Raw genomic sequence first — 7,760 nt, forward strand, 5'->3', positions numbered from 1 at the left:
CTATATCCACTGGAAATTGGAAATACAGGTTTTGTGCTCAGGGAAAATATCTGGGCCAGAATTAGAGGTGGGCGTCACTTGTATATGGATGGTAGCTGAAGCCCCCACACAGCCAATGAGATGTCCCTGGAAGTGTGTATTGGGTGCAAAGCAAAGATATTCTTGGATGGACTCTTAGGGACTCCAACAGTCCAAAGATGACTAAAGATGAGGAGCCAGTGAAGAATGTCAGAGGAGTACCACAGCTCAGCTTCCCTCTCACCCTCTTTTCCACTCCAAATCTCAATCTTCTTGCCCCTACCTCCTCTCTTCCCAGTCCCTCACCCCCAGACTCCCATCTCCAAACATGATTTCCAAGACATGGGTAGAGGGCAAAGCATATGGTACTTGAAATGTGGAAGAATTATTCTTCACAATATTTCTCTGTCTCATTCATTCGTGCAAAACTACAACAACTTTATTTGTAGAATCATGTTATTTAAATATCAGGAGGCATTATAGTATGTTAAAGGTTTTCTTAAGGAGTGCTGGCTCGATAGATGTTTATAAGCCACAATGGTTTACTAAATGGAGAAACGGACTAACAAATATAATTATATGAGTCAGTATTTGAAAACAGGAAACACTGGTGGTGTAGTGGTTAAGTGCAATGGCTGGTAACCAAAAGGTCGGCAGTTCAAATCTGCCAGGCACTCCTCGGAAACTCTATGGGGCTCTACTCTGTCCTATAGGGTTGCTATGAGTGGGAATCGACTTGACAGCAGTGGGTTGGTTGTTGGTTATTTGAAAACATTATTATTATTACTGAGAAAGAAAATAAATTTCTCTAGAAGAGGCAATAAAGCCTTTTAGAAAGAGACTGAAGGTTGCTTAACTATATGTTCTCTATTTCCTTAGCCCTTCAAAAATCAGTTCAGAACTACTTCAAAATCAAATCCATTGCCATCGAGTTGATTCCGATTCATAGTGATCTTATAGGACAGGGCAGAACTGCCCCCATAGGGTTTCCAGGGAGTGGTTGGTGGATTTCAACTGCTGATCTTTTAGCTAGCAACTGAGCTCTTAACTACTGTGCCACCACGGTTCCAGAGTAAGGACCCTAAAACTGGGTAAATACTTCAATAATTAATGTGCTTTTACTCAATGTCGGGGACTAGGGAATAACAGTTCCCTTGGCACATAAAGGTCTGTGCAGAACAGACAGTAATACTTGACAAGCAAGATAATTAGAAGTGAATGCAGATGATTTTGCAGATTGAAGCCAGAATGAAAATGACAGAAAAACAGAAGTAGCAGGTTGTCACAATGCAGCTCAAATGAAGTAAAGCAAAAAGAGCCCAACCTGGTAAAAAGTTTCGAGAGGCTAGTTTTCTATCTGACTGTAGTGGGTGGGACTGTAGGTGCAGTTCATCTCAGTAAATCTTTGAGTTTATGCTGTTTCTACATGGCTTTCAATAACATGTAGCCAATCACTTATTCATCAAATATCCAACGAACATCTAAGCAGAGAATCAAATAAAAATGAAGAGTATTCTGTGGGGCTGAAGGAGAAATAATATTAAATAACATTCAGTTCCTACCCAAGGGGAAATTATACTTCGTTAGAGAAGGTTTAATGTGTACATGAAAGAGCTGCTCTGGGCCAAAAAAAAAAACAAACCAAACCCACTACCATCGAGTCAATTCCGACTCATAGCGCTCTGGGCCAGGAGCATAAAATTTTCTATTGGCCTCCTTCCTTTTACTGCTGTTACTGAGGGTAGAAGCCCTAAGAAAACTGTAATTTCCAAGCCTGGTTTGTTCCTGGTGCTGATAGCCAAGGATCAAGAGGTTGCAACACCTTAATGAGTATTCTTTGTTATGCAGAGTTAGGCCCTGGGGCCCAGTCTGGAGAAATGAAGCTCCCCAGTCTAACAATGTGAGAGATGATCCACTATATCGGCAGGGGAACCCTTTCCATAGAAGACGGCCATTAGGAAAACATTTCTCTTATTTAATATGGATTCAGCCTGCACTTTCTGAGAATGAGCGTGTCTTTGGAAGGTGGTGTGGACCCGTGTATGTTTCTGTGTGGATTTGTTATATTGAATTTTTTTAATGGAGGAGTTGAAGACCAAGGAGGGGAAGAATGGAGAAGCATATCTTTACAGCATACTGGCTGGGAGACCTGGAAGGAGACTGAGCTTGGGCTAGAAACCAACATGACTAAACCACCGGACTGTCCTGCTTAAGACCTCCAGATGACATTACTTAGATTGAAAAAGAAACGCATTTTAAAAATGTATTGCTTTGGATCGCTGTGTTATGTTATGTGGCCTGGACAAATCTGGGGGGAGAGTGCGCAAAGGTATTTGAAACTCCAACTTGTGTGAGGGTTGGAATTTGTTTTCAGAGGCCATGGGGAAATTTTAACTAATTGAATTTAGCACTGAGGTTTAAGAATTTTCCTATGTTGCACTCCTGTCTTATCCCAGGACATTCCAAGGCAGTCTCTAAATGGGCCATACGAAGGACAGCAGAGTGAAAGAAGGAAAGCATACTTCCCTACACCACCTCTCCACCGAGGCCAGAGTAGGAGAATCATCATCTAACTAAGGAGAATCATCATCCAACTAAGGTGGATGGCGTCCCAAAGCCACTGCAGAGTAGAAACAGAGAGAGGCCCCATGGGGGAAGCTGAGTAACCAAAGAATCACAGGCTTCTGTGTGTGTAAGGATGAGTAGATATAAAACAAATTCCTGTTTTCCACAAATATACAAGAGAAAGATGACTCTTGGAAGGAGTTAGGCATTGGGGCCTACATAGACAAATAACCATTACAACTACTCCTCACTTATCAACTATTTCGTTACCCGAAATTTCACATTTACGACAATAGTAAAAAATCTACTGACTATTTTGTTACTGAAGATGTACATCTGGCAGTAATGAACACCGAGGTGCGAGGCAAGAGTAACACTGGTGGTGATGGTTAAAGTTATGTGTCAACTTGGTTGGGCCATGATTCTCAGTGGTTTAGCACTTACATAATGATGTAGTCATCCTCCATTTTGGGATCTGATGTGGTCATCCTCTCTTTTCACATGTCTGTTTTCGCATAACAACCTGGTCTTTGGAACCTAACCATATCCATAAGTGAGGAGTGGGTGTATTACAAAATATAGAAAGTTACCTGATACAAGGAAAAGAAGGTACACGTATGTCAAATAGGAGTTTGAGAAAGTGAAATTTACCTCTGAACACACAAATCCCAGATCCTCATAGAAATACCAGTTCAAGTGGTATTCAAACTAGACCATGATGAAGGGTAAGGTTTATATGCTTGATGGATACAAATTTTTTAAGAGCAGGCTGTCTCTGTCATGCCATTCAGTTTGCATCTGGCAAACTTTAAATAAGCAAAACCTAAGTAAAGTCAAGGTGTAGGATTTAAAATGAAGCATATTTCAAAACAAAATGGAAACGATTAGAGGAATAGCCAATGTTTTGCTTTTTCTACAAAAGTACTCTTTTGTGCAGGCAGAATACGATCACTTAACTATACAGCTTGAATACTAACTATATTTCTGTCCACAGCAATACATTTTTTAAATACCTTTTTTTTTCAATCTAAGTATTTTCATAACGAGGTTTTAAGCAGGACAGTCCAGTGGTTTAGTCATGTTGGTCTCTAGTCCAAATCCTATCTTAGTGATCTAATGCTGCTATAACAGAAATACCACAAGTGGATGGCTTTAACAAACAAATTTATTCTCTCACAGTCTAGGAGGCTAAGGGTCCGAATTCAGGGTGCCAGCTCCAGGGGGAGGCTTTCTCTCTCTGTCACCTCTGGACGAAGGTCTTTGTCATTAATCTTCCTCTGGTACAGGGACCCCTGGTCCAAAGGACATGCTGTACTCCTGGAACTACTTTCTTGGTGGTATGAGGTCTCCCTGTCTCTCTGCTCACTTCTCTTATATCTCAAAAGAGATTGATTTAAAACAAAACCTAATCTTGTAGATTGAGTCCTACCTCATTAACATCATAGAGGTAGAATTTACAACTATAGGAAAATCATATCAGATGACAAAATGTTAGACAATTAGACAATACTAGGAATCATGGCCTAGGCAAGTTGACACATATTTTGGGGGGACCACAATTCAATCCATAACATCCCACCCGAAATTCATGTCCATGCCACATCACTTTTTGCCTTGCATTACAGTTTCTTTTTTTTTTCTCTTCCTATATGAAAGTTCTTTGGGGAGAATCTCTGTGTCTGACTCATATTTTGTACTTTCAAATAGTACTTAAAGTTGTCACTGGAACATAAGACAAACTGTGTAAACATTTATTAATTAATAAATTATTGAAAAGTAATAATTATCCATAGCTAGTATTCAAAATGAGAAGCTTTTTGAATAATACCACAAAGTGAGTGGCCTTAAAGAACAGGTTCCCCCTCCCCCATTTCTGGGGGCTGGAAGTCCAAATTCAGGGTATCAGCTGCACCTATTAAATCTGAGGGCTTTGAAAGAGGAACTGTTCTATGCCTCTCTCCTAGTTTCTAGTGGCTTCTGCCAATCCTTGGCATTCCTTGGCTTGTAGAAAGATCCTAACATGCTGTCTTCTCCCTGTGTGTGACTTTTTCTGTGTCTGTTCTTACATTTTATAAAACACCACTCAGAGGATCTACTATACTGATATGACCTAGTTTTAATTTAACTGATAAAAAAAGAAAAACCCTATTTCCAAGCAAAGTCATATTCACAGGTACAGGAATTAGGACTTTAACATATCTCTTGGGAGACATAATTTAATCCATAACACAAGCTTTTTAATAGTCCATTTAGTTTTCAGTATTCTCCTTTATTTAGTTTTGGCTTGAGTATTCTTTGCTTTCTTGTCTGCTGATTGATGCACTTGCTTTTATATGCCATAAAATCCATTGTCGCTGAGTCAAATTCCAACCCATAGCACCATATAGTACAGAGTAGAACTGCTCCATAGGGTTCCCAAGGCTGTAAATCTTTACAGAAGCAGACTGCCACATCTTTCTCTCACAAAGCAGCTGGTGGGTTCAAACTGACAACCTTTTGATTAGTAGCTGAGTGCTTAACTGCTGTGCCACCAGGACTCCTTCATTTTATATACACATATCTTACATAATTCATATATACATATTCAAGTATGGATGTGTATCTCTCTGCATATATAGACATATGTATGTGTATACACAGATACACATAAATACATATACAGTGTGATTCCTATACACATCCATAGCCATACCCATACATTTTGTTAAGCATTTTAACCTATTTTTACTGGTAGGGACAGTCTGGGTACCTAGTCTACCTTACTATCTTCACATCCTCTGGAATTTATAAAACAAAAAAAACTAAACCCATTGCCATTGAGTCAATTCTGACTCATGGTGACCACATGTATTACGAGATACATGTGGTCACCATGAGCTTTCATGGCTATAATCTTTACGGAAGCAGATCATCAGGTCTTCCTTCCATAGACCCAACTGGGTGAGTTTGAACCACCAAATTTTAGGTTAGTAGTCGAGCACAAACCATTTGTGTCACCCAGGGGACTGATCTCTCCTATATTCACAGCTCTTCCCTGAACATTGTCTTCTCTTTCTTGCTCTGAAACCTGAATGTCTTCTGATGACATAGCTTCCCACACAATCTTTTCAAGTGACCACCATTTTTCCTTTTGTATTCACATACCTCAGAACCTGAAGGTGGGATAAGTTCTTCTTTGCTGTCCATTGCCACTTCCCTCTAATTCTTTAAAAAATGCATGTCATCAGGATTTTCACTCCCCCTCCTATGTCTGTAATCTTCCACAAACACCACCCCCACCAAGCCCCATTCCTCCTCTTCATTCACTGATGACTTTAGCACTGGGTTCACTCTTAACCTTCCCATTATAATTCCTCTCACCACTTTTGGGGGACTTCAACATCCACATTGATTACCTATCCAATACCATTGCTTCTCAGGTCCCTGACCTCCTCATTTCCAAGTGATCTCTTCCATTGCACCTCAGTGACCCACTCCCATGGCCATGCCCTTTGACTCTGTCATCATGAATAACTTCAACACCTCTGAAATTTGTTTCAAACACGCTATGCCCCGGCCACTACTTCATTTGCATAAACAGACAAAATGCTCTAGTATTTTGTATCATAAACAAAATCCCTCCCTTGATCCCTTACCTCCTTCTAGCTATCTCCCTATTTATTTTCTCCCCTTCAAAGCAAAAATATTTTAACGGTCATCTATAGTGATTGCTTCCATTTCCTCATCTCATTTTATCTTTTCAATTCAGTCTTCTGGCCTTAATCCTTCATAGAGGCTATTCTTATCAGCACTACTATACTGGAAGGCGTATTAGTTTCCTAAGGCTACTGTAACAAAGTACCACAAACTAACCCCCAAAAACTTAAAACAACAAAAATTTATTCTCTCACAGTCGTAGGAGCTAGAAGTTTGAAATAATAAAGGTGTTGGTAGGGCCAGGCTCCCTCTGAAGCCTCTAGGGAAGATTCTTTCTGTGATTGTTAAGGTTGTGCGTCAACGTGGCTGGGCCAACATTCTCAGTGGTTTGGCAGTTATGATGCAGTTTGGCAGTCGTATGATGATGATATCACTTTCATGATGAGATTTGATATAATGTTATCACTTCCATGATGGGATCTTCTGTGAGTAGCCAATCAATTGAAAGGGAGTTTCCTTGGAGATGTGGCCTGCATTGAATATAAATGGACTCTCTGGCAAGACTCATGGGCTTTTGCTCGTTCTGGATCCTGCAGCTGGCTCCTGTTCATCTGACCTCTGGTTCCTGGGACTTGAGCTAGCAGCTGACCTTCAGTCTTACCTGACAATTCTGGGATTTGTTGATCTTCATAGCTTGTGAACAAGAGCCCTGCTGTTTGATCTGCCAGATCTTGGGTTCTTCAGACTCTTCGACTACATGAATCAGGAGAAGCCTCCAGCCTGACCTACAGATTTGGGACGTTCCAGCCTCTACAACAGAGTGAGCCATTTCCTTGATATAAATCTCTTTATATAGATATTTACATGCTTTACTGGTTTTGCTTCTCTAGAGAACACAGTGTAAGACATTTTCCTTGCCTCTTCCAAGTGTCTGGTGGCTCCCTTGGCAATCTTTGGCTTGTGGCGGCATCAGTTTACGTGTCCGTCTTCACTGATGGTCTTCTCTTGGTGTGTCACTGTGTCTGTCTCCTCTAGTTATTAGAGCACCAGTCATTGGATTTAGGGCTCACCCTAATCCAGTGTGATCCCATTTTAACTAATTACGTCTGCAAAGACCCTGTTTCCAAATAGGGTCACATTCTGAGCTTCCCGGTATACATGAATTTTGGAGGGAAACTGTTCAACCCACTAAAGTAGGGTTTAAGTTAAAAGCAGCAGAAACCTCTCTAGCGTATTTAAGTAGAAGATAACTTATTGAAGGATACTGGATAAAACTTATTGAAGGATACTGGATAGCTAACAGTATCTCTGAGTGGACCAGAGGGCAAGGCTCGGATTCCCCACAGACAGAAACAACATTAAGGCACACAATGGTATTGTTCTAATAAAACCACTGCTGCTATCATTCACCCCTTGACGCTGCTTTCTCAGGGCAAGATGTCAGAAGCATTGCATAATCCCTCAGAAGACTTAGAAACATCAACCACCATGCTTGTCAGAAGATCCTTTTCCCCATGCCCTGCTGTCACCTCATATTGCTT

This window comes from Elephas maximus, chromosome 10 (genome assembly GCF_024166365.1).
Source record: "Elephas maximus indicus isolate mEleMax1 chromosome 10, mEleMax1 primary haplotype, whole genome shotgun sequence".
In the NCBI taxonomy this organism is placed as follows: domain Eukaryota; kingdom Metazoa; phylum Chordata; class Mammalia; order Proboscidea; family Elephantidae; genus Elephas; species Elephas maximus.